The sequence below is a fragment of the Pelodiscus sinensis genome, chromosome 31, assembly GCF_049634645.1.
Source record: "Pelodiscus sinensis isolate JC-2024 chromosome 31, ASM4963464v1, whole genome shotgun sequence".
NCBI classification, from domain to species: domain Eukaryota; kingdom Metazoa; phylum Chordata; order Testudines; family Trionychidae; genus Pelodiscus; species Pelodiscus sinensis.
Window position 1 is genome coordinate 8559081 of NC_134741.1, and position 26874 is coordinate 8585954.

Sequence of the window (26874 nt, forward strand, 5' to 3'; positions counted from 1 at the left end):
AAGTCAGAGCCAAGGTCAAGGAATCACAGCAGAGGTATGTGAGGGAGGAACCACATTACTGTGCATGCTCTTGGAGAGGATGAAAAGCCGTGAGAGGCAGCTGCAGGAGCCGTTTCTGCCTGTTTTTTCAGGGTTCAAGTAAAATGTCAGCAAGGAGATTTAATGCTCCCTTTTTACATTGCATTGGCTGGGAATTGAACCCAGTTCAACTGCTTGGAAGGCAGCTATGCTCACCACTATACCACCAATGCCTACCTGCAAAGCTATTGGGAAAATTAGTGAGGGAATTCCACATCTGCCATGAGGCTGGCCAGAGGCGAGAGGGTGCCTGTGTGGTTTGGGTAAAGCATAATTTCTTGGCCATTAGGCAAAGATCAGGAGTGGTGATGCTGGGGTAGTGGCTGCCCTGCACTCTCCATGGTGTGAGGAGCTGGGCGGGAGAGGAGTCCCAGAGGTTGTTGGGTGGGAGAGTAGAGTTTATCAGCCTTTGGGCTAAGCTCTAGAGCAGACAAGGGAGAGGTGGGGAAGTGACTTCGGGATACTCTGTGTGGCCCAGGGATACGGACCAAGAGCCGTCCTTGTGTTTTTTGCCGTAAAGTGTTGTTTCTGGGTCCTTTGCCTAAGATCGAGCACTTCTGCCTTCCGGAGAGTCATGTCACAGGCACAAGCCCCCAGAGACCCCCCCGGGGACACATCACAGGACCAAGCAAGGGGCAGAAACACTGGGCACTGTCAGTGTCTGGGCCAGAGATAAAGACCCTTTTGGAGCTGTGATCCGAGGGGGAGTCTCTGCAGGCCCGGCAGTCCAGGTGGAGGAATGTGACATTTATAAACATAAAAACATCAGAACGGCCGTACTGGGTCAGATCAAATGTCCATCTAGCCCAGTGTCCTGTCTGCCAACAGTGGCCAGCACCAGGTGCCCTGGAGGGGGTGGACCGAAGACAACGATCAAGCGATTTGTCTCCTGCCATCCGTCTCCAGCCTCTGACAAACAGAGGCCAAGGACACCATTTTATCCCCTGGCTAATAGCTTTTATGGACCTAACCTCCATGAAATTATCTAACATATGGCCCAATGGCTGATGGCCTTGCAGAGGGAGGCCACCTTCCTCCTCCTGTGGGCCTGTGACGAAGACCAAGTCAGAGCCAAGGTTAAGGAATTGCGGGAGGGGTATGTGAGGGCCCGTGAGGTCCCAGGTCCCGCTCTGGGGAAGCACCGCAGCACTGTGCATACTGTGAGGAACTGGACCGAATCCCCGGATGTGGGGAACCCCTGTCTCCAGGGACAGTTGTGGAGTCTGGGATGGAGACCCCTGGGCAGCAGCAGCCGCAGCTTCAGGATGACAATGCTGATGTCCTGCAGCTCCAGGACGAGGAGGAAGATTCCAGAAACTTTATGACCTTCACCCTGGACAACGCTGATGACCTGCAGCGCCAGGAGACGCAGGAGGACTCCCAAATGTCTTCAGGCAGCGGGGAGGGAACATCAGGTGAGTGCTGGGAGGTTGCCACACCCAAGACATGTCGACACTTGCAGTCTCCTTCAGGAGAGGGATGCAAATGGAGACATTCAAAATTGTAAATGAAACCAGGATTTAAATATCCCGCGCTACATTTGCATAATCACATCTGGGCGCTGTTTCAAAATACTTTAACAGCAGTGTCAGCGTTTGCTAGTCAGGGCTCTGGACAGCCCCTGCACAGAGGGAGATGGCAACTGCGGGACGCCCTGGCCAACTGTCCCAATGTCTCACAGCAGAAAAGAAAACAAAAGAGGCCAATGCAAACAGCCCCTGGCAGCGAGGGAGTCAGCACGTCGGTGGGTGGGGCAGGGAGCTGGGGGCAGAGCTGGGCTCTAACTCGCTGGGCGACCTTGGCCCATTCAGTGAACCTCTCCTTGTCTCCATGGCCCTGTCTGCACAGCAGGGACAGCAACACTCACAGGCCCACAGGAGGGGGCTGGTTTGATGCTTCACCCCATGGCCCAGCAATGAGCCCCCAAGCTTCCCCCTGTGTTTTGGGAGCCAGGTTTGCCCTTTGAATTCTGTGGGGCAGGTGATGTCAGGCCTGGGTACTGGGATTATTTACCATTTTCCCTGGCCCTGGGGCCCTGGTAACTTCACAGCTGTGGTGGCTGAGTGGTTAAGGTGTTGGACTAGAAATCCAATAGGGTTTCCCTGCGCAGGTTCAAATCCTGCTCACAGCGAGGCTAGAGTTTTGGCCACAGCCCTAACCAGGCAACAAGCTGCACAACCCCTGAGCCACTCTCCCCATCCCCAGTCAATCCCTTTCTGCGCCTTCTGAGAAACACACGGGGCATGGTGCCTCATTATGGTTCCCTGAGCTCTAGGGAAACTCTCAGCTCCTGCAGCCTCTGCCCCTTGCCCAGCACCCCATGGCTCAGCCCTACCCCTGGGGGCTGCCCTGCTCCAGTGTGTGATAGGAGTTGAGTGAGAGGATGGAGCGTCTGGGCCTGCCCCCAAAGGTCCATCCATGAAGGGCAGAAATGCCGGGAATATGATGTGGGTCACTCCTCCCCCGGCACACAGCCCCCCCCCCCTCCTTTCCTGTGTTGGGATCAAAGGGTCTAGAGAAGTATTGTTTGGGGGGGGGTCTTGTTCCCTGCTCTTGCTCTGCCTTGGCCAAAGAATTAGTAACAGAATCATAGAATAATAGGACTGGAAGGGACCTCGAGAGGTCATCGAGTCCAGCCCCCCGCCAGCTGCCTGACATCTCTAGTGCTGCAGGGGGGTGGGAGAGCAGGCACATTGGTGCTAACAACCTGCTAATGTGGTACCATCTTTCAGCCAGGCCAACAGGGAGTGTTTCTTGCAGGGTCAGCTGATTCCCCCCCAGCTTAATCCTTATACCTGCCCCCTGGCAGAACAGAGCCCCAGGTTGCAGCTCAGCTTTTCTCCTACAGGGCAGCTTGTGATGACAGCTCTAAGCAAACCCCTGAACTTGAAGTTATTAGCCACTATTAGCACACACCAAAGCCTGGGATTAAACCAGGAACCCTCAGATCTTCAGTCAAACACTCTCCCAACTGAGCTACTCTGGCTGTGATAAGTGGCTTGTCTGGCCTGTAATTCTCTGTCCAGGATGTTTGGCAGTGGGGCCGCATGTCGTTAAAGCACTTCCGGAAAATCATGCCAATCTAGACGCAGCCTGGGTGAAGGGGGGGGGGGGAGATTTTCCCCACCAGGTCTTTGTCCCTCGGAATCCCTGGGGACGCTGGGTTTTGTCTTGTTTGGTTTCCCTTTTTCCCTCCTCACTGGGGGGAGCGGGCGACTCTCTCGCCCTCGCAGCAGGAAGTCCTGGCACAGAGATGGGACGGGCAGATGCTCTGAGAGTGAGTCCCTGGGCTGTCTGGGGAGAGAACTTTCACCCTTCCAGCTGCCCAAGTATCACCAGGATGGCCGAGTGGTTAAGGCGTTGGACTTAAGATCCAATAGATGTTTGTCTGCGTGGGTTCAAACCCCACTCCTGGTAGCTTACTGTTTTGGAGAGACATCAATCTGGATGGTGCTTTGTCCTGCTGTGAGGCAGGGGACTGGACTTCATCTCTGAAGGTCCCTTTGGCTATGTCTGCACTAGTGGTATCTTGCGCAAGGGTTCTTATGCAAGAACACCTCCACCCTGCCATGTGTGAGCTGTGCTTTTGAGCAAGAGCATCCATGGCAGTGTGGACGCTCTCTTGTGCAAGAAAGCTCTGGTGGCCATTTTAGCCATAGGGCTTTCTTGCACAAGAAACACCTGTCCCATGTCCACACTGCCCTCTTACGCAAGAAGCCCTCTCTTACCACGCTTTACTGTAAAACTTCTTGGCTACGTCTAGACTACATCCCTTTTTCAGAAAAGGGATGTAAATGAGATGTATCGCAATTGCTAATGAAGCGGGGATTTAAATCTCCCGTGCTTCATTAGCATAAAAATGGCTGCCACTTTTTTTGTCGGAGAAAAGCACCAGTCTAGACGCTGACCTTTTGAAAAATAAAGCCTTTCCCGAAAGATCCCTTATCCCTCTTGAAATGAGGCACTTCCAGGGTGGGCCCTGGACTGTGAGGCTGCAATGACCTGATCCCAGGCAAGGTACCACTGAGAAGTCTCAGCCCCAGCCCTGCCTCCTCCCTTTTCAGCCTAACCTATTCAGCTGTCTCTTTCTGCACCAGAGAGCAGGGCATAGAAACCGCTTTGGGGAGTATCAAAGGGAACTGCAATAAGAGTTGACCCACTGTTTCTGAACCAGAGACCTATCACAGGTTGGGCAAATGTGATAACCACTACACCACAGAAACACACACCCCAGGGTCTTCTGCTGCTGCACTTAAACTTGGGCAAATATTCGGTTGCTAACCCTTTGGCCAACAGAGATTGCTGCAGGGCAAAGGAATTCTCTGCTGTCAGTTTTGTGCCCTCAGGAAGGGACCAAACTGCAGGAGGCCGGGCCCCACCTGGGGACTCCAACCTAACCCCTGAGAGGCTGCTGTGCCTGGCACTGGCAAGGCAGGGCTCTGACTGCAATTGCTGGGACAGGACAGCCAGCGCCAAGTGCCCTTGTGATTCCCTGGGGGTGTCAGTGCCCAGAGACCCTGCAAGTGCAACCTCTGCAGCTCCTGCAGCCGTGGAGAGTGACTCTCGTCCCCCCTCCCTTGGGATGGGCACTGGCAACAGGTGGAGGAGCTGGGAGAGAAGTCCCAGAGAGCAGCCCTATGACTAAGCTGGCCAAGCAGCTGCTGGGTATGGGGGAGGTGAGGGAGGCAGCCCCCTGTGGTGCCTGGCCAATGTGTCTGCTATTCCTGCCATCCCTCCCTACATAGCTGGAGTTGGCCATGTCCCCACAGCAGGAAGCCGAAGGGGACAAAGAGCAGAAGTGCTGGAAGCTGGTGGGGGTGGCCTCTGGGTTTGATTTAGTGAGTCTTAGTTGGACTTGCTAAATCAAACGCTGTCAATTCGATTGTGGCCATTCATCCCCAGCTGGTTGTTACAAGGTTCAGGCGCTTCAGCTTCCATGCCCTGAGGTTCAACAAAGAGAGTTTTGTTCCTCTTGCTGGGTGTCTGAGGCCACTGGAGCTCCATCTCCAGACGGAGCAGGTGGGTGGGAAAGGCCTGATGCCATCACAGCTGCAGGGCAGGTCCCCTGCCTGGCCCCTGAGCTCAGCCCGTGCTGGAGGCAGCCAGAAAGTGTGAGTGGATTAGATGGGGGGAAGGGTCCTGAGTCCTGACTCCCAGCAATGCACCTTGGCACAAAGACCAATGGCCCCTGCACAAAGTGCATTGTGGGAATAAGAGTTGGGGCAGCAGGAAAGGGGCCGGCCCCTCAGCACCAGGGCGCAGGCAGGAGAAGATGGGAGTGAATCCTGCTACCTCTGCCATGGCTTGGCCCAGGAGGGCTGGGGTCTAGCAGCTTTTCACCCCAGCTTTGTGGGAAGCCAAGTAGGAAGGGGGCCACTGCAGGTGCACAACCCCCTGGCCTGCTGTGTCTGTGGGAAGGGTTCACGCCCCTTGTTGGGTGAAGCCCTTTAACTCACATTCTCAGTTTGCAAACAATTCACTCTCAGCTTTCACCAGGGTTTTAGAAAGAAAAAGTCTAGTCCTGGGGTCCAGCTTTAGTAGAACCAGAGACAGAACCAACTGCAATTTCCATCTTCTGAGGAGAAGGGAAGAGGATTTTCTTCTCCTCAGTTCTAGCCACATGAGCCCATTGAGGAGAAAAAATAACCCTCCGCCCGCTGATTGTCCCCGTCAGCTTCTGTAGCTTCACCTCCTGCCACAGCAGCTCCAGCTTTGAGCTCCAAATCTCAAGGGGCTGGTGAGGAAATGAGGAGCTGGCAGCTCGGGTGAGTCGCTTCCATGAGAACAAGAGGTGGAGTGTTCACAAGATGCAGAGCAGGGTGCTAGAAAGTTTTGAAATTTGCGTAGCTTTTTGCAGAAGAACAGTGCAGTGTAGACACAGCCTGAGTGTTGCTCAGCACTAGTAGGAGACAGGGAGGGACAAAACGATCTAACGGCACCTGCAGCCTTTCAGAACAACTCCCAGCCCCAACCGCAAGAACCAGCCCTTCCCTCCACCCTCACTGGGGTCTGCTGGGAACTGTCTGGACTCAAACTTACCCCGTTTTCACCCTAAGGATTCCCTGGTCTGTAAAAGCTGCGTCCTGGAAGTGAGAAAGCAGCTAAAGTGACACTTGTGGGACTTGAACCCACAGCCTTTGAATGGCTAGCAGGGTTCACATGAATTGCTGCAGCTTAAACGTCCAACATGCTTTCCATTGCACCCCAGAGCCTGGTCTCACCATGCTCTGCTTTGCAGCATGGCAATTGCTGGGGGAAAAGAAAGGGGAGCCAGGTCTGTCTCTTTTGGGAGAGCAGGTAGGAAGAAGAAGGGGGCCACTGAGCCCCTGACAGTGAAAATAAGAGATGAGAACAAAGCTACAGTTGGAGAATGTGGGCATCGATCCCACTGCCTCTCACATGCTAAGCGAGCGCTCTACCACTTGAGCTAATTCCCCAGCCCATGAAAAACTCTGCTACCTCACCTACCTTGTTCCAGAGCCCGTAATGTCCCTGCAGCAAAAAAACTTCATGACCAGACTTCAAAGAGAAACTGCTGAGCTACACTTCATCTTCAAGTTTGACACAATCAGCTCTGGATTAAATAAAGACTGTGAATGGCTCGCTAACTAGAAAAGCAGCTTCTCCTCTCTTGGAATTCACACCTCCAGATCAGCTAGTAGAAGTGGGCCTCATCCTCCTTGATTGGATCCACCTCGTCATCTCCAGCCTGATCCTGGCCTGCATATTTATACCTGCCTCTGGATATTTCCACTACATGCATCGGACGAAGTGGGTCTTTGCCCACGAAAGCTTATGCTCCTACACTTCAGTTAGTCTATAAGGTGCCACAGGACTCCTCGCCGCTATAACGTCCCTGCGGCTGCCTAAGGCTTCTTTCTGAAAGGGCCACTTGTGAGACTGATACCTGTGGGCCGGCAAGGTCGGAGGTTTAGGATGTGATGCTCATATCACACAGACACATCTTAAGAGCAAGGCCCTTATGTCAAACCATAACGGGCTCGCTATTCTGACATCCCTGCAAACCTCATGGCGCGAGGAGTGAGGAATGAGGGATCGGAATTGTGATTTATTTGGAACTAAGTGCTGTGTAGCCAGCGCCAAAATACAAAATAAGCTATTTCAAAATTGACTTGAAATAAGCTACCCAATTGCATCGCTTATTCTGAGCTATGGGACGCACCCTAGTGAGTTAGAGCCCAGCTCTGCCCCCAGCTTCCTGCCCACCCACAATGAGCTGAGGTGCTGCAAAAGTTCCCTGTGACGGGGATTTTTCCCATCAGTGGAGAATGGGGGTATTAATCCCACTGCCTCTCACATACTAAGCGAGTGGTCTACCACTTGAGCTAATTCCCCTGCTGTACCAACAGACCCCCTCTTGGAGGCTCTTCCCTTCTCCACAGGGACGTCTGTCTTCTAGGTCAGCTAGTCATGGGAAAGGAGAAAACTCCAAGGAGGCTCCTCCTCACACTCGTGCTTGTGACCCTCATTCTCTCTCTGGCCTCAAGGGCAGATCTCCAGAAGGAGACTCCCTGCAGCAAAGCCATGGGGGGCTCTGAGACTCCCTGCAGCAAAGTCTCTGAGGTTTCCTCTGCCCTGCAGCCTGTCCCACCGGGCCATTGTCATGGACTCTCTGTGAGGTCATCGCCTCCCAACCTCCTTTAGCCAATAAGCTGAGGGGCTGCAAAAGGCCCTTGTGATGTCACTGCCACACCCACCCCTGCCTTCCAGGGCTAATGTCCTGTCCCAGGCAGCCCCTTTGCCTGGCTGAGCTGCTCCCAGGGGTGAAAGTGACACATTTCTTACAGGAACTGTTCTATTGGGCACCACCCCTTTGGCAGGGGGAGGCTTAAGGCAGGAAGTTGGGGGAGGGGTTGTGATAGGACAGAAAGTACCTTATAGTACCTGTAAGAAATGTCAGCGTGGGAGGCTCAAGGCAGGGATTTGGGGATTGTGTGTTGGGGGTGGGGCTCAGGACAGGGTGAGGATGTGGAAGGGTAGAGAAGTCAGGGCACAGGATTAGGGATATGGGGGAGGCTTGGGGCTTGGACTGTGTGTGTGTGTTGAGGGGATCAATGGGACTAGATTCCTGGCTCCCTCTGCTCCGGGCTCCCTGAGGCCCTTTAACACACAAGGGCTTTCTCTGCAGTGCACTGAGGAGAGGAACCCCTGAGCCAGTGATGCCGCTTTGCCCAGGTTGGCAGGGACAGGAAGCAGGCTGGGTGCTCAGTAACCCCAGACAGATGTGCACATCTGCATATGAGCAGCAGCTGTTGTGGGACTCTAGAAATCTCCCCCTAGATCTAACTCCCCACGTGCCTGGCACCAGTCAAAGCCAGGTCTCCGGGGTCTCAAGCAGAGCACTGCGGGGGGTGGATACGTGTCTATTTGAGGCAGGTTCCTCACTCCCACGTCCCAGACACGTACGGTGGCACAAAGACCAATGGTCCCTGCACAAAGTGTGTCACAGGGATAAGCGTTAGCCCGGGAACAAGCACAGCCCTGCAGAAGAGACACCCCTGGTCTGGAGCCAACAAGCCCAGGAGCCGCCCAGCTCAGGATCCCCAAGGGCACTGACACAGATTCCCTGGCACAGGAGAATCCCAAGCCTCAGTTCTGCCGGCCGGCGGTTTCCCCTCTTCCGCTTCTTGTCAGCTCCCTGCAAAACACCTCACAAGGGCGACTGTGGATAAACCCAGCTGTGCTGTAGAGCGGCTGTTAGGTGGGGAAAGAGAGGTGCTCCTGCCGCCTCCCCGAGCAACTCACACATGTAAGAAAACTGCATTTGAGGTGTTTGTTTGGGTGTCAGGACTGCAGAGTGGTCTAAAGTGCCAGACTCAAGGACCTGTCTTTCTGTTTGATGGGTGTTCTGGTGTCCAAATGGAGATGTGGGTTCCTATCCCACTCCTGGCACATCCTCTGTTTTATATTTAGAGAGGTGACCTCATTTCCTCATCTCCCCTGACGTTGCAGGAGCCCTTCCTCAGCATTTCTCTTAGGCTGCATCTACACAGCAGTGTTACTTGGGCATAACGGCCATTACTCTGCAATAATAATGGGAGTGTCTACACAGCAATTCCATTATTCCGACGTCTGTAACGCTCCATCCAGACCCGTGGTCTGAGGAGCCAGGAGGTTTCCAGGCTGCAGACAGACAAGCCCACAGGCAAAGACAAAGCAAAGTGCCAGCCACTTCCTGGGAGCAGGAGACTCCAACCTAAACCCTGAGACGTGGCAGCGTCGCTCTTACGCCCAGTGTAGACGCGGCCTTAGAGTGTCACAAACCAGCCCCAGACACATTCCTGGCTAGGACCAGTCACAGTCTGGGCTCAGTGAGGGTCCGTCCTACCTGAGACGTGTGTGACACAAAAGCCTCCTGTTCCCTGCCCAGTTCCCAACACTGGCTGCAGACCCAGCGATATTTGGTGCCTTGGCTGCTGTCCCTACTGGCAGGGAGCTGTCCCGCACCTGCAGTTCATCCGCCTCCTGGAGAGGCAGCAGCTCTGTGAGGGGGAGAAGCGCTGTGTGTATGTGGGGGAGATGTTCAAGGGGGGCCAGTGTTTGGAGCATCCCACCAGGGAAAAACTGAAACTGCATCAGGAGATAAGGGGTCAGGGTCCCTCCTGGCAGGAGCTATAGGGCTTGGGGTTCCTCCATTCCTCTCCAACAGGAAATATAGGACCAGGGGTCCCTCCACTTCTCCCCAGCAGGAGCTATGGGGCTAGGGGACCCTTCATCCCCTAACAGGAATTGGCAGGTGCCAGGGGGGCTCACACACACACAGGTGCCCTCAATATTGGTGCCCAGGACAAAACTTGCTCCGCTCCTGGAACAGGAACAGCGACTAGCAGTGAGGCCCCTCCCTGGCAGCACCGTGTCAGACGGTTTCTTCTTGGCCTGGTGCCTCCTGAATGCTGGGAGCAGCTGCCTGGTCCGAGGGGCTGCAGTTCCCTGGAGAGAGGGGCTGGGGCCGGTGGCTGCAGGAAAACCCTTCTGCTGTGTCTGTGGCTGAGCGGCACAAAGGAAGATACAAGATCCCTGCGGGGGGGGTCTTTGCCAGATGAACGTGCCTGAGGAAAGAAGCTGGAAGTGCAACAGACACATAAAAGGGGACGAGGGACAGTTTGAGTCACACACACGGCAGGTGGCGCAGCTCAGTCAGGGACCTTATCCACTCACAGAGCTTCACAGCTTCTCCACGCCCCGAACCCACCAGGCAAACTGCCCCATTGGCCTCACCTGCACCATGCTCAGGGCCTGGGGATTTTCTGTCCGTTTGCCAGACCAAATAACTAGCCCCACCCCCCGGAGTCTCTTCCTCTCATGGGCCTTCTCATCCTCAGGCTCCACTTTGTCTCCAGCCACCTCCCTCTGTCTGTCACTCCTCCGCCTTCTAGAGCAAAAAGTGCCCCTTCTCTCTGACTTTGAATACCTGGGCTTTTAGCACCCAGATCTACCCTAACACCAGTGCTCACTAGGGAGGGGTCTGGACAGTTTCTATAGAGAAAGAGACAGCCACTGTGGAGCATTCTTGCCAACTCTCTCAGTTAGAGCCAACTGTCACCCCACACAGAACTTGAACCTACAATCCCTGGTTTAGCAGGCCAGTGCTTTGCCCATTAGGTTACTAGTGCACCAAGAAAACGCTGCCAGAGACAGAAATTCACCTTTCTAAATGTCCCTTCTTCAACTTTTGCTCCTGATTAAGCCCGATTAAGCCCCTCTGAAAATCAGCTTTCCATGGTTATCGGTAGCTGGATCCGAGTCATGGGCCTTGACATCTCGTCTTCCTCCTGAAACCAGGGAAGTGTCTCCCACTGCTGCAGCCTCATCAGGGAATGGGCTGGGCTGGGGAATGGCTGGTTGTTACTGAAGGGGAAGGATAAAATGCAGCCACATTTCTGAGGGGGCAAGAGGCCCGCCTGGTGATTCCCTGGGGGAGCTCTGCAATGTGACCCTGACTCCCAAGGCAGCAAGTGCAGAATCCCCCTTGATGAGCACAAGAGGTTCCAACTGGCCTGGTCTGAATCAGGCTGGACAGCCCCACTGCTGGAGTGTCATAGCCAGACATTAGAGTTACAGGCACATCTCTTGCACCTAGAGAGCTCCTGTCACTCCCATAATGGGACAGGGGCAGGTCCAGCCTGTTCTATAAGAGCCTCACTGGAAATCAGAGAACAGCTGAAAGTGACTGTGGTGGGATTTGAACCCACAGCTTTTGAATGATTGGCCTGGCCCATATCAAGCACCACTACTTAGACGACCAGCACACTTGCCAATGGGCCACACAGACCTGATAAGCAAATAAAGCCTCATCTTCGCTCTCGACTTTGCAGCAGGGCAATTGCTGGGGTAGAAGAAAGGGAAAAGCTGAGCCAGAGGAACACACGCTCCCCCTCCCACACTCAGACCCCCCCCCCCCATACCCAGTCCCCTGCCCAGAGTCTCAGCTGTGGCTTAAACCTGGTTTCAGAGAGAAGAGGCCAATGCAAAGAGCCCCATGGCAGAGAGGGAGTCAGCACGTCGGTGGGCTTTACAGCTAATTGCTGCTGCTCTTGAGTCTGGCTGCAGAAGAAGGCTTTAGTTTAGACCTACTGAATAGCGACAGGCCTTCCAATAGGGTTACAGAAAAACCACATTGTTACAGATGACCTTTCCAGGCCAAAGATAGAAGGAAACCCTCAGGGGTGTTTCTAGACTAAGGTTCATTCAATTGGTTTGTTTTTTTGTAGACCTGACCCTTCCACACCCCTAGAGACTCTGGAACAAAGAAGACACATGAGAAGAACCCGACTTTCTTCCTTTTGCTGTGACATGGATGGATCTAGCTCAGGTTTCACTGAAGGGGTCTGTCTGCATGTGAAGTACCTGTGATAGCCCCTGTGCACCTCTGCCCCTCATCAGCAATGCCATATACTTGGGGGAGCCCTTGCCCTGAGACTTGCAGAAAGGACAACCTGGACAAAGAAGTAGCATTCAGGCACCCTTTGATAGCTCAGCTGGCAGAGCGGAGGACTGTAGTGTGGGCTTGGCAAGTGATCCTTAGGTTGCTGGTTCAACTCCGGCTCAAAGGAGTGATTCTTTTCCCTCCAGCCTGGCCTTAGCAGAAGACAACCAAGGTGGTTACCTTGGGTCCATGTCTTCAGAACCCTGCACTGCAATTGACAAAATAATGGTGGGGAGGAGCTGCCAATCACGTTTCTTGGGCTGTGCAGGTTCTGTCCACACACAAAAGTTCTTTTGGAACAATGGCCATTATTCCACAATAACAATGCAAGAGTCTACACAGCAATTCCGTTAGTTTGAAATAATTCTGAAGTATCAGACGGCTTATTCCGACTTCTGCAAACCTCATTCTACAAAGAATAACGCCTGTTCCAAATTAGCTATTTCAAAATAAGGCCTGTGTAGATGCGCCACTGCTGCTAGTTTGAACTAGCCCCTTCTTGTGGACATACTAACTTATTCTTCTGAGACAGGTCATCTACACTGGGGAGCCTGCCTCAGACTATTCTGAGGTTTCCCTGCAGTGTAGATGTGCTAGTTCGAAATAAACTATTTTGGAATCACTATTCAAGGACAGCTTATTCCAAAATAAATGGGCCGTGTAGTCGTAGCCAGAGGGATGAAGCAGCAGGAGGAAAGCCAGGAGTGCAGAGGCCAGGCAGAAAACTGAGTGTCCCCAATGCCCATGAAGAGGTCAGTGTGTAGGTCCCGTAGTGTAAGGGGCAGCACTCAGGACTTTGAATCTTGCAATCTGAGTTCAAGTCTCAGTGGGACCTCCTGGTTTGAGCTTGTTGTTGTGAGGTTTTTTTCACACTGCACAGCTCTGTCTATGCTGCAGAGTGTTTACCCTGCATGTGCATTCTTGCACAAGAAAATGTGCAGTAAACCATTGGAAAAGAGGGCTTCTTGCACAAGAAGGCAGTGTGCACAGGCAAGAGGGATTTCTTGTACCTAAAACAGCCATTAGAGCTTTCCTGCACAAGAGAGTGTTCACAGATGCTCTTTATAAGGAGATAAACCATTTCATAGAGCTGGAGAGAACTTTGAGAGGTCATCTAGTCCATTCCCCACGCTCATGGCAGGGCCAAGAGACATCCCTGACAGATTTTTCTCAGATGTCTCTAAATGGCCCTTTCAAAGATTAAACTCATAACCCCGGGTTTAACAGGCCAAGGCTCAAACCACTGAACTATTTCACCCTCTTGGACCAAACTGCATGGCAGTGTGGATGTGCTCTTGAGCAAGAACTCGTGCCAAGAACAGTGCTCCCTGTGCACTGGCCTTTTATCTGGGTGCTGGCAGGGGGGTGAGAGGTGGCAGGTATTGATGGGTAACAGGTTCAAAGGCGCATACAGAGAAGCCAGCAACTGCATCTCTGCAAGTGACCTCACTTTACACACCTCAGCTTTTCAGAAACACTCTCCTCCTGTCTGTGCCTAACACCAGTGTTAGCTACTGAGGGGTCCTGTCTGGGGGGAAATGGCAGTTCCAGGGGACACTTGTCCAGTGTTCAAACATCTCACAGATAACATGGCAAGAAGGAAGCCAAAGAGACTCACACCTACTAGGAAACATCACAACTACCACCTTCAATGGGACTTGAACCCACAATCCTGTCATTAGGACACCAATGCATTGTCCATTAGGCCACAGTAGTGGCACTAAAATGACAGAAATTCCCTCTTCCAAATACACATTCCTCGACTTTTAGATGACAGATTCGAGCTGTTGGAAGGAGCCAGAAACAGAGGAAGGGCTGAAAATCAGCTCTCAGGAGGCACCTCCAGCTGCCCCCAGAGTGTGGGTACCCCACAATAGCCATGGGCGAAACTCAACACCTTGACATCTTGTCTCCCACCCAAAGCCAGGGGCTTGTCTCCCACAGCCGCAGCCTCAGCAGGGAGCCGCACTGGTGCTCACGTTGCTCCTGGGGAAAGGAGCGGGTCCCACAGGGGCTGGAGCTGGCGGGGAATGGGCAGTTGTCACTGAAGGGGAAGTATAAAATGCAGCCACATTGCTGAGGGCAGGGAGAGCAGCTGGTGCTGCGCTGGTGGCACCATGGGACGGCCCTGGGGGAGCTCTGCAATGTGACCCTGGCTCCCAAAGCAGCAAGTCCAGAATCCCCCTCGATGAGCACGAGAGACTCTGACCGGTCTGGTCTGAATCCGACTGAAGGGCTCAAGTGCCCCAGTGCTGGAGTGTCAGAGGCCAGAAAGACACAGGAAAAAGTAAACAAAGTCCACCACACGGCACCACTGGGAGTTGAACCCAGGATCTCCTGTTTACTAGACAGGTGCTTTAGCCAGCTAAGCCATGGCGCCTTCCTGAATGATCCTGGTGAAACTGTTCTACTCTATGGTCCCAGACAACACCTTTGCCTCCCAAAGTGCAGCCATTCCCCATTTCCCTCCAGCCCTGGCAGTGTCTGGCTCCCTGGGCACAGAAAGCTACAGCTCAGCGGGCAGAGGCTCTGACATGCACATCTCCCCCAGCCGCTGGGACTGTGGAGTTGGCCTTGAGCTTTAGCATCGCTGAGGGGAGGGAGAAGTGCAGCAAACATTGATTGTCTGGATTGTAAACCCCTGGCTCTCAGGGTTTGGGTTGGAGACCCAGGTGGGGGCCTGGCCTCCTGCAGGTTGGCCCTTTCCTGAGGGCACAGAATTAATCATAGAATAATAGGACTGGAAGGGACCTCGAGAGGTCATCAAGTCCAGCCCCCCGCCCTCAAGGCAGGACCAAGCTCCACCTACACCATCCCTGACAGATGTCTATCTAACCTGTTCTTAAATATCTCCAGAGAGGGAGATTCCACCACCTCCCTTGGCAATTTATTCCAATATTTGACCACCCTGACAGTTAGGAATTTTTTCCTAATGTCCAATCTACACCTCCCCTGCTGCACTTTAAGCCCATTACTCCTTGTCCTGTCCTCAGAAACCAAGAGGAACAAATTTTCTCCTTCCTCCTTGTGACACCCTTTTAGATATTTGAAAACCGCTATCATGTCCCCCCTTAATCTTCTTTTTTCCAAACTAAACAAGCCCAGTTCATGAAGCCTGGCTTCATAGGTCATGTTCTCTAGACCTTTAACCATTCTTGTCGCTCTTCTCTGTACCCTTTCCAATTTCTCCACATCTTTCTTGAAATGTGGCGCCCAGAACTGGACACAGTACTCCAGCTGAGGCCTAACTAGTGCAGAGTAGAGCGGCAGAATGACTTCACGAGTTTTGCTTACAACACACCTGTTGATACAACCTAGAATCATATTTGCTTTTTTTGCAACAGCATCACACTGTTGACTCATATTCAACTTGTGGTCCACTATGACCCCTAGATCCCTTTCCGCCATGCTCCTTCCTAGACAGTCGCTTCCCATCTTGTATGTATGGAACTGATTGTTCCTTCCTAAGTGGAGCACTTTGCATTTCTCTTTATTAAACCTCATCCTGTTTACCTCTGACCATTTCTCTAACTTGCTAAGGTCATTTTGAATTATGTCCCTATCCTCCAAAGAAGTCGCAACCCCACCCAGTTTGGTATCATCTGCAAACTTAATAAGCATACTCTCTATCCCAATATCTACATCATTGATGAAGATATTGAACAGTACGGGTCCCAAAACAGACCCTTGAGGAAATCCACTTGTTATTCCTTTCCAGCAGGATTTAGAACCGTTAACAACAACTCTCTCACTACGGTTATCCAGCCAATTATGCACCCACCTTATCTTGGCCCTATCTAAGTTATATTTGCCTAGTTTATCAATAAGAATATCATGCGAGACCGTATCAAATGCCTTACTAAAGTCTAGGTATATGACATCCACCGCTTCTCCCTTATCCACAAGGCTCGTTATCTTATCAAAGAAAGCTATCAGATTAGTTTGGCATGACTTGTTCTTCACAAACCCATGCTGGCTATTCCCTATCACTTTATTACCTTCCAAGTGTTTGCATATGATTTCCTTAATTACCTGCTCCATTATCTTCCCTGGGACAGATGTTAAACTGACCGGTCTATAGTTTCCTGGGTTGTTCTTATTCCCCTTTTTATAGATGGGCACAATATTTGCCCTTTTCCAGTCTTCTGGAATCTCCCCTGTCTGCCATGATTTTTCAAAGATCATAGCTAAAGTCTCAGATACCTCCTCTATCAGCTCCTTGAGTATCCTGGGATGCATTTCATCAGGACCTGGTGACTTGCTGACATCTAACTTTCCTAAGTGATTTTTAACTTGTTCTTTGTGTATCCTATCGTCTAAACTTACCCTCTCTCTGCTTGTATTCACTACGTTAGGCACACCTCCAGACTTCTCGGTGAAGACCGAAACAAAGAAGTCATTGAGCATCTCCGCCATTTCCAAGTTTCCTGTTACTGCTTCTCCCTCCTCACTAAGCAGTGGGCCTACCCTGTCCTTGGTCTTCCTCTTCCTTTTAATGTATTTATAAAAGGTCTTCTTGTTTCCCTTTATGCCTGTAGCTAGTTTGATCTCATTTTGTGCCTTTGCCTTTCTAATCTTGCCCCTGCATTCCCGTGTTGCTTGCCTATATTTATCCTTTGTTAGTTGTCCTAGTTTCCATTTTTTATATGACTCCTTTTTTATTTTGAGATCGTGCAAGATCTCCTTGTTAAGCCTAGCTGGTCTTTTGCCATATTTTCTATCTTTCCTACACAGCGGAATTGTTTGCTTTTGGGCCCTTAACAACGTTCCTTTGAAATACTTCCAATAATTAAGAGAGAATTCCTTTACCCTGCAAAAACTGAGTTGGCTGAAGAATAAGTAACAAATGTTTTGTTCACATACAAGTACAGGAGATCAGTCTCCCACAGTAGTGGTGGCCAATTGGTTAAGGAGTTTGATTAGAAACCCCTTGTAACCTCACTCAGAGGCTCCTGACAAGTCTGTCTCCTGTGTCCTTCTCCACCTCAGTCCTAGTGTGTGCATGATTTCATATCTGAGGAAACGCCTCCTCTCTTTTTCCCTGCCAATCCTTCCCGAGCAAGCTGTACCCTTCTGTGCCAATATTCCAGTCATGTGTTATCCCACCAAGACCTTGTGATACCAACTTATTCCTGCTTATTACCCATCATTCCTGTGTGTTTATACCAGCATCTAAGACACAATTAGAGTTTTCTTCCCAGTGGTTCTGTGTTGCTCCTTTATCTCTGCAGTTACAGCCTGTGATCTCTCCCATTTCTGGCCCATCTCCCAGGTGTCCATGTGATTCACTCACCTGGGGGCTTTGGTCACCTGCCCCCATCAAACCTAGTTTAAAGCCTCCTCACTAGGTTAGCCAGTCTGCACCCAAATACTCTTCCCTTCTTCGACAGGTGAACCCCAGCCCTGCTGAACAGCCCTTCCTGCAACGGCATCCCATGGGCAAGGAAGCCAAAGCTCCCTGCCCACTGAGCTGTAGCTTTCTGTGCCCAGGGAGCCAGACACCGCCAGGGCGGGAAGGCTGGAGGGAAATGGCTGCATGTTGGGAGTCAAAGGTGTTGTCTGGAACCTTAAAGTAGAACAATTTTACACCTGTATGTGAAGGGAGCACTGTGGCTTAGCTGGCTCCGGGGTCTCAAGCAGAACACTGTTGGGGGGGGCACATGTCTCCTTGAGGCAGGTTCCTCACTCCCACGTCCCAGACGCATACTGTGGCACAAAGAGGAAGGGTCCCTGCAGAAAGTGGCTACATCTACACTGGCATGCTTTTCCGAAAATGCTTTTAATGGAAAACTTTTCCGTTAAAAGCATTTTCGGAAAAGCATGTCTAGATTGGCAGGATGCTTTTCCGCAAAACCACTTTTTGTGGAAAAGTGTCCATGGCCAATCTAGACGCGGTTTTCTGCAAAAAAGTCCCGATCGCCATTTTTGCAATCGGGGCTTTTTTGTGGAAAACAGTACTGTGCTGTCTACACTGGCCCTTTTGCGCAAAAGTCTTTCGGAAAAAGACTTTTGCCTGAACAGGAGCAGCATAGTATTTCCGGAAAAGCACTGACGATCTTCCATGAGATCATCAGTGCTTTTCCGGAAATTCAAACAGCCAGTGTAGACAGCTGGCAAGTTTTTCCGCAAAATCGGATGATTTTGCTGAAAAACTTGCCAGTCTAGACACAGCCAGTGTGTCACAGGGATAAGCGTTAGCCCCAGGAACAAGCACAGCCCTGTAGAAGAGACACCCCTGGTCTGGAGCCAACAAACCCAGGAGCCACACAACTCAGGATCCCCAAGGGCAGTGACACAGACTCAGACTCCCTGGCACAGGAAAATCCCAGGCCTCAGTTCTGCCGGCCAGCGGTTTCCCCTCTTCCGCTTCTTGTCAGCTCCCTGCACAACACCCCACAACGGTAGGTGAGGCTGAGTGTGGATAAACCCAGCTGTGCTGTAGAGCGGCTGTTAGGTGTGGAAATTAATGGGCTCCTTTGGCCTCCCTGAGCAACTCACACATGTAAAAAAACTGCAGTTGAAGTTGTTTGCATGGGAGTCAGGATGGCCGAGTGGTCTAAGGCGCCAGACTCAAGGTTCTGTCCTTCCCTCAGTTGGGTGTTCTGGTCTCTGAATGGAGATGTGGGTTCAAATCCCACTTCTGACACATCCTCCATTTTGTATCTAGAGAAGTGACCTCATTTCCCTCTCTCCCATGACATTGTAGAAGCGCTTGCTCAGCATTTCTCTGAGGCTGCATCTACCCAGCAGCATTCTGTGGGAATAACGGCCATTACACTGCAATAACAATGGGAGCATCTACACAGGAATTCCGTTATTCTGACTTTTGAGGATTATTCCGTTATTCTGACCAGTGGTCTGAGGAGCCAGGAGGTTTCCAGGCTGCAGACAGACAAGCCCACAGGCAAAGACAAAGCAAAATCTCAGCTACTTCCTGCTCAGCCCAGCGGGGTCTCCGTGTGGCCCCCAGACCTTTTGTTTGCCGTTGCCCAGGCGCAGGGGCCCAGATTCAGCAACACTCACAGGCCCCACAGGAGGGGGCTGGTTTGATGCTTCACCCCACGGCCCAGCAACGAGCCCCCCAACTCCCTTTGTGCTCTGAGAGCCCAGTTTGCTGTGACCCTCCACCCCTACCTGAGACTCTGGTTGCTTGAGACCCCAGAGCCCTCCGTTGGGCTGCCTGGCATGTGGGGACTCAGGTCTAGTGGTGGATTTGCAGAGTCCCACAACAGCTGCTGCCAGCGTGCGGATGTGCACGTCTGTCTGGGGTTACTGGGCACCCGGCCTGACTGGGTTAGTCCAGGATTCTGTTCCTGCCATGATGGACATCCATCTGATTAACCCCCTTCACTTCCAGCCCTTCCTGAGAGTTGCTGCTTCTTTGACTAAAGTCCCTCCCCCTGTGTGTGTGGCTGGCAGGGGTTGCTAGATGGACCCATTCACATGTAGCTTTACTGAAACCCCCCTCATTTCTTCCTTGAACCTCCCCCCGCCCAAGGGGTGCTGCCCAATAGAACAGTCCCTGTAAGAAATGTGTCACTTTCACCCCTGGGAGCAGCTCAGCCATGCAAAGAGGCTGCCTGGGGCAGGACATTAGCCCTGGAGGGCAGGGGTGGGTGTGGCAGTGACATCACAAGGGCCTTTTGCAGCCCCTCAGCTTATTGGCTAATGGAGGTTGTGAGGCGATGACCTCACAGAGAGTCCATGACAATGGCCAGGTGGGACAGGCTGCAGGGCAGGGGCCAGATCAGAGACCCCTTCCCCGCCATGGCTTTGCTGCAGGGAGTCTCCTTGAGATCTGCCCTTGAGGCCTTTTCGGAGCCTTCTCCTTTCCCACGACTAACTGACCTAGAGGTCAGACGTCTCTGTGGAGAAGGGAAGAGTCTCCAAGAAGAGTGTTTCTAATGTGAAAGGGGAATTAGCTCAAATGGTAGAGCGCTTGCTTTGCATGCAAGAGGTAGTGGGATCGATGCCCACATTCTCCAGTGATGGATGTAAGTCTCATTCCACTTTTTACTGGCAGAGCCACCCAGGGGGCTAAGAGGTTCCAGACCCTCCCCTCCCTCCCCGAATTCCTACTTGCTCTCCCCCAAAACCAGCCACGCTGGGGCAGAGAGCTGCTGGACACCAGCCCTCCTGGGCCAGGCAGTGGCAGGAGCACTGGAGGCAGGTTGCAAGTGGGGCAGAATTAGCTCCACTGGAAAAGTGCTGCCCCTGCGCATGAGAGGAAGCAGGATTCACTCCCATCTTCTCCCACCTGCTTGCGGGGCCGGCCCCTTTCCTGCTGCCCCTGGCTGGGAGCCAGGACTCAGGACCCCTTTCCCAAAATATACGAATTCCGCCCCCCGCCTGCAATCCTCTGTTCTGCTCAAACAGAAGCCACAATGATACTCACAGCACGTGCCACAACTTAAGTGTGGTTGTATTATGCTTTAAAAAAGCACCCAGGATCTTTTTCAAGGGGATAAAGCAACATGCCACATTTTTTGACCATACATAGATTAATCAATATTTATCATATGCATATAACACATCACACTCATGCACTCACACATACACACAAGCACACTCCGTCTTGTTGTTACCAAAAGCTTCTCCCCCTTACTGCACTGGCCAAGTGAGTGCTCCCTGGCTTTCTGGGAAGCTGATGGAAGCAAAACAGTCTGTGCGATGGCTAGAATGCCGCTGGAGGAGAACTAGAGCTGAGTCCGATCGACTGCAGGTTAGAGCTGAACTGCGAGCTTACTCTGTGGCGCTGCTGACAGAGAAGAAAATCTACTTCTCCACCCGTATCGCATCCGCACAATGCCGTCCAGCGGCAGACCTATCCCCCACATCACTGAAATGATGATGTAACAATCCAGCTTGTCATCAAGTGGAAAATCAATAAAGTCTAAGGAAAAGGGAGGATGATTGCAATGCTGAATAAACAACCCAAATACAGAGATTTGTCAGCTTCCTCTGTGTGTAAATGGCAGAGTGGGGTCAGAAAAGAAGTGAGTCCTGGTCTTGTTATCCAAGGGGGGTGAGGGAGGTGGAACCGGGCTTCTGCCCAACCGGATCAATGCTCCCATATTGACAAGACGAAAACCCAGGGTCCCTCTGAAAGACTCCTCATAAGAACATAAGAACGGCCGTACTGGGTCAGACCAAAGGTCCTTCTAGCCCAGTAGCCTGTCTGCCGACAGTGGCCAGCACTGGTGCCCCAGAGAGGGTGGACCGAAGACAACGATCAAGCAATTTGTCTCCTGCCATTCCTCTCCAGCCTCTGACAAACAGAGGCCAAGGACACCATTTCTATCCCCCGGCTAATAGCCTTTTATGGACCAAACCTCCATGAAATTATCTAGCTTCTCTTTAAACTCTACTATAGTCCTAGCCTTCACAGCCTCCTCTGGCAAGGAGTTCCACAGGTTTACTACATGCTGTGTGAAGAAGAACTTTCTTTTATTAGTTTTAAACCTGCTACCCATTAATTTCATTTGGTGTCCTCTAGTTCTTCTATTTAGGGAACTAATAAATAACTTTTCTTTGTCTGCCCTCTCCACACCACTCATGATTTTATAGACCTCTATCATATCACCCCTCACTCTCCTCTTTTCTAAACTGAAAAGTCCCAGTCGCTTTAACCTCTCCTCATATGGGACCCGTTCCAAACCCCTAATCATTTTAGTTGCCCTTTTCTGAACCCTTTCCAAGGCCAAAATATTCCATGCTTAGCCTCATTTGCATATTATTTGTGCAAGAAGCCGCGAGCATAGACATAGCTCTAGGCAGGTTAGGCTGAGATGGGAGGAGGCAGCGCTGGGGTTGAGGCTCCTCAGTGGTGCCTTGGCAGGGACCAGGGCATTGCAACCACATAGGCCAAGGCCAATGGCAGCACCTCCAGCCTCTGGGACGTCTGTGGCCTTTGCTGCAAGGGGACACAAAACCAGGTAATCCCCCTCCCCTCCCCCCCCGATGCTCAAATCCCCCAAAACCTGGCAGCCCCAGCTTGCTCCAACACCTTCCGTTCTCCCCACCCTCTCTCCTGGCCACACACCGCACTTCTTGGTGCTTCTCAAACCGGGCCCTGCAAGGAGCCACCGGGGCAGGAACCAGCCCTTGGAGCTTGGCTTGCACCGGAACCGGCAGTTTCCCACCACGCCTCGCTTGAGAAGAGGCAACTTGTTCCCCTTCCTCTCACCTCACATCTCCCTTGTCTCTGTTCCCTTCAAAGGTCTCCTCTGCCTCAGGACCCGCCTCCTCAGAGCGCTGCCCCTCTGCCACTGGGCTGGAAGTGGGAGACTCCACGGTCTCTGCACTTGGGCTGAGAAGTCTCACTGGGACTCGTCTGTTGATGGCGTTAGTCAACCCGATGGCCAGCCGGATCCATTCCGTAGCGTTACCCGAGAGGGAGCTTTCCCAATCTCCATTGGTATTTCCTGGGGCTTTGTGTAGGGGGATTGGGTTTGGCATGTTCTCTGCTGGAAATGCCTCTTCTTGGGAAAGCAGCTCCCAGGAGCTCATGGAACTTCTTCTTCTCAGCTTGGGAAAGGGACAAGCAAGGGGCGACGGGTCAGGGGTTTATGTGATGATGACAGGGGTGCAGAAAGCAAATAAGAAATTATTTTTTCGCCTACTCAAGAACCAGGGTGACAGAATGAAACTGGTAAGTAACCGAGTTAAAAAGGAAGCATTTTTGCACCCAGTGGAACTCCCTGCCAGAGGATGTTGCGAAGGTGAAATCTACAAGAAGGTCCAAAAAAGAACTGGATAATTTAATGCAGGAAAGGTCAATCAATGGCATTTCACCAGAATGGACAGGGCAAGTGTCCCTAGCTGATGTATACCTGAAGCTGGGAATGGAGGGAGCACTTAATAACTGTCTGTCCTGAGGATTCCCTCCGGACAATGAAATTGGCTGCTGTTGTGAGACAGGATCCTGGGCTAGTTGGACAACTGGCATGGCCCAGTCTGGCTGCTTTGATGTTCTATTTGGCTGTTCTTGTCCCCTCTGGGCAAGGGAGAATGGACCCTCCCCCCGATCCTGAAGTGGACAGAAAATGGCCTGCGAAAGGCTAGTGTAGGTGAGCTGTTTTATGTGTCCCTGATGGTCTAGTGGTTAGGATCCAGCACTCTCACTGCTGTGGCCTGGGTTCAATTCCCAGTCAAGGAAACCAGCTGCAACTTTCCCAAAACATGTCCCTAGTCAATCTTCTTGCCACATATTACAGCAGCTGAGACCTAGCAGGGGCTAACCCTAACCCCTCCCCCTTGGCTGAGCACTGCCTGGACTCAGGCCTCCCCAGTGCCAGCCTAAGGGCTCTGGAGAGGAGGCTCTGGCTCTGGAGAGGACAGGGCAGCTCTAGGGGCAGAGTCCTTTTTTCTGCAGTAGTTCAAACCCAGCCCTTTGGTTCCAACTAACTAACATTATAACATTACTCCTAACATTACTCCTCATTTTTTGCCCTCTATGCCTCCCTCCCAACCTCAACATACCCCAACACACCCCCTTCCATCCCTGGTAACACAAACAGGACTTTTCCCTGTTGAAAGAACAAACTCTCTGGTTTTTATGTGGGGAATGTAGAACCAGGGAGGGGCTTGGGAAAGACCCTGGCAGGGGAGCGGGGAGGCTGGGAGGAAGGGCTAAGGCTGGCACCTTCCTCTGATGGTCCCACTGCCTCATGTCAGGGGCCTCAGCAGCGCTGGGGGGTGGCTCCAGGGGGAGAAGCTGGTTCAGAGGAACTTGAGCTGCTGGGCCACTGAAGCAGGCCACCAGCAGCAGCCTCTGTGCAGGGCACACACACTCCAGGCCTCCCGGTCATATTGAGTCTCCTCATGTGGCTTGGGCTCCAGAACCTGCCCCCCAGCTGGTGCCTTGAGGTAGCCACTGCAGCAGCAGGAGTTTGGGCATCAGTTCCCCTGCTTTTGGGGACAGGAAGCCAGGCCCAGGCCCTTTTAGCCACTGGAGCTGTACAGGCTGGAGCCTCCCCCTACCAGATCTCTGCCCTGCTTCCTGAAAAGCTCTCAGCCTTTTGCTTGTTTCTGCTTCCCTGTCCATATCAGGCAACTAAAGGAAGGGAAGTGACCAACCCAAACACCCCTGTGGCCAGCATAGGGCTTGAACCCATGACCTTGGTGTTATTAGCACCACGCTCTAACCAGCTGAGCTAGCTAGTGAGGAATCCCCAGAGGGGCCAAAAACAAACTGTTATACTATGCCCTGTCCAGGTGGGCCTTTGGGTCCTCATGGATTCTCTACTTCCCCACTCCCATGGGTAGGCATGGGGGAGATGGGGACTTACCACCATAAGGGCTGGGTGGTCAAAGCTATCCTATTCTTCGATATTGGCCTTCTATTTCTTTTAATTTAGTTCCATTAATTAACAATCCAATTAGTCTCTGGTCCAAATATCTGGTTAGGTTTAGTGAAATGGACACAGAGCTGGACAGATCCTTCAAACTATTCAGGATCAATCGGTTGGCTTGGCTGGTGTCTAGGCCTTTACGGGCACTGGATATTACTGCATCTACCAGCCTGGATTCTATACAATTTCTGGGCTATGACATAAGTGTTGCTGACAGAGTTTCCAGGCCCAAACCAATCTGCGACGGTATCTGCTAAGCCCCTTCGTTGCCTAATCAGGCACTTGCCAATTTGATTAGCCAGTCTAGCACACAGCTGGTCTATACCAGTGTGGAACATCACCAAGGTAAGGACCAATGACAGTTGTCCTGGTTCTGAGACGGGTCTGTTCAGGGCATGATGCACAATTGGGAGGCTCTATTTTGTCCTTAAGGACCTGGTTAATAATATCCAAATGAGGGCAAGTTAGCAATGGCCATTGTTTAACAAATGACAGCCATGCCTCAGAGGTTACCTTTGTCTGGGCTTTAAGTGGTAAGCCCCAGTGGGAGTCAGTTGGTCCAACTTCAGTAGCCTAATGTTAGTGTTTAGCTTCTTTCCCACAATATTCCATATAAACGTTTACTCAGAGGACTGTGTATTCTTTGTCCTCGTAGTGTTCATGTTGTTACAATAAACAAAATAATTCTGTGTGAATGAGGGGAGGCCCAAGGCCGTGTATTCCCCATTGCTATTAGTGTGTATTTGTTCTATGTATGTGACTTGAAGGAGGTTACATTGACTAGAGTCACTGTTTCTCTTATAGGACCAAGCATGGTTCACAGATGTTTAATTGTTAACCCATGCAATTCCATAATTCTTGAGGCCTTTTAAGGCATCAGGCACCAATGAGTAGCAGGGCAAGTAGCTGATATTGCAATGGTGAGGTTACTAGTTTCCTCATTGTTGTGAGCATCTTTACTTATATATGCTGATGTCTCACTTGCCCGTGTTGTTTCTTATAGATTTCTTATTATCTCTGGCCAAACCACTTTTATGGTTGGTGTGCAAATTTGCAGAAGCTAAATATTTCATTTGTGTAGCCATTAAAGCAAAACCAATCCGGTGGGGGAGAGGGCTGGTACCCCACTCCCAGTCCTTCTGTTCACGTGATGCACTCCTTGCTTCCTTCCAGTTCCTTTTTTGTTCACCTGTGGAGACATTGTTAACATTCTCCTAGCCTAAACAATTTCCAAAGTATTATCCTTTCACTGAATTTTAAAGTTGCCAATTGATTGGGCCCAATTATTAATTTTGATGGTTTATATTAATGCTTCTGCTTTACTCAAATTATCCTTTCATTAAAACAATATCCTACACACAACAATATTTGCAATACGTATTACAATTAAGACACACAAGACAAACTTGGACAGAACACAAACTTATTATGTCATGACACAGAACCATGGTTTTTTGTTGTTGTTGTTGTTTGTTGTTTTTCTTCAGCTGGCACCAGCGCTTTCTGATGATCTGAAAGACAAGAAAACATTTCTACCCCCGTCGGGGTGGCCCATTATAACTTAAAATACTGCCTAAGATCTGTTAGGGGAACCGGTTACAGCTAGTTCCTTACCACTTCCATGGGCGAGTGAGCTACAACTTTACGAGAACAAGAGCGCTTCATCGGTACTCGTGACCTTCCACTCCCTCGAATTACCTCTAGAGTTGCTAGCCCTCCCCAACAGTGGCATGCCTCAGTTTCCCTCTTGTACCACAGATCAGGCTTAATGTGTGAAGCTATAATGCTTTTCCTTAGCACAAGGTGTTGGTCAGTTATTGTTCCAGCAAGCAAAAAGCTTTTCTTTTCCTGAAAAGAATCATATACAGTGTTACTTATTAAGACTATAGTAATAATAATATTGACATTAAATTTTGTTAAATGGGTGCTTATAAATATTTTGTTTGTATTTGGACAATTTACTTGAGGGGACAGGTGTTTTATATTCCTTTGAAATAGCCAGGCAGCCTGTATTCACATATAATGTTGGATTTGAAAGCAAGCCAAAAGTGTTATCAACTCAGCCTTGAACAGAGACACAGTGAAGTTTCAGGGTTTAGATTCTTGAAACAAAGATTTGTTTTCTTAAAGAGTAAATTTAACCTTAAGGATTGAATGTATAGATTTCATTCTTTTATACAGTTAACCAGTTAAGTGTCAATAGAATTCCTTATTTTCCTTTTGCAGATTTAACAAAAGTGTCTGTAGCCAAATAGTTAAATTTGATTGTTTCTTTGCCTGGATTATTGAAAAAGGCTGCAAGAAACAAGGAGTCACTTTTTAAAGCCGGTTTCCCTTTGTATATTACAACAATCGCTTAATTCCTTCTACACTCCCACAGAGTCCATTTTTCACCTTCACATACCTTCAAATCACTTGCTTCGTCCTTCCAAAGAAACCGTTTCTCATTCCTATTAATTTAACTTTCTAATGACTGTATTCCTACTTTCTTTATTC

At 51.0% G+C, this 26874-nt stretch overlaps 10 non-coding genes across 10 annotated transcripts; 6 read left to right on the plus strand and 4 right to left on the minus strand.

The window, feature by feature from the left end:
• Positions 1-179: 179 nt before the first annotated feature.
• TRNAG-UCC (transfer RNA glycine (anticodon UCC)) lies at positions 180-251 on the minus strand. The gene has a single exon. It is a non-coding gene; the product is annotated as a tRNA-Gly (tRNA).
• Positions 252-2127: 1876 nt separating this feature from the next.
• Positions 2128-2209, plus strand: TRNAS-AGA (transfer RNA serine (anticodon AGA)). The gene has a single exon. It is a non-coding gene; the product is annotated as a tRNA-Ser (tRNA).
• A 782-nt stretch (positions 2210-2991) lies between these two features.
• TRNAF-GAA (transfer RNA phenylalanine (anticodon GAA)) lies at positions 2992-3064 on the minus strand. The gene has a single exon. It is a non-coding gene; the product is annotated as a tRNA-Phe (tRNA).
• A 348-nt stretch (positions 3065-3412) lies between these two features.
• TRNAL-UAA (transfer RNA leucine (anticodon UAA)) lies at positions 3413-3495 on the plus strand. Its single transcript has one exon. It is a non-coding gene; the product is annotated as a tRNA-Leu (tRNA).
• A 2947-nt stretch (positions 3496-6442) lies between these two features.
• TRNAA-AGC (transfer RNA alanine (anticodon AGC)) lies at positions 6443-6515 on the minus strand. The gene has a single exon. It is a non-coding gene; the product is annotated as a tRNA-Ala (tRNA).
• Positions 6516-12062: 5547 nt separating this feature from the next.
• Positions 12063-12152, plus strand: TRNAY-GUA (transfer RNA tyrosine (anticodon GUA)). Its single transcript is given in 2 exon segments — positions 12063-12099; positions 12117-12152. It is a non-coding gene; the product is annotated as a tRNA-Tyr (tRNA).
• Positions 12153-14331: 2179 nt separating this feature from the next.
• Positions 14332-14405, minus strand: TRNAT-AGU (transfer RNA threonine (anticodon AGU)). Its single transcript has one exon. It is a non-coding gene; the product is annotated as a tRNA-Thr (tRNA).
• Positions 14406-18562: 4157 nt separating this feature from the next.
• On the plus strand, positions 18563-18671 carry TRNAL-CAA (transfer RNA leucine (anticodon CAA)). The gene is made up of 2 exons: positions 18563-18600; positions 18626-18671. It is a non-coding gene; the product is annotated as a tRNA-Leu (tRNA).
• Positions 18672-19937: 1266 nt separating this feature from the next.
• Positions 19938-20010, plus strand: TRNAA-UGC (transfer RNA alanine (anticodon UGC)). Its single transcript has one exon. It is a non-coding gene; the product is annotated as a tRNA-Ala (tRNA).
• Positions 20011-23111: 3101 nt separating this feature from the next.
• TRNAE-CUC (transfer RNA glutamic acid (anticodon CUC)) lies at positions 23112-23183 on the plus strand. The gene has a single exon. It is a non-coding gene; the product is annotated as a tRNA-Glu (tRNA).
• Positions 23184-26874: the final 3691 nt, after the last annotated feature.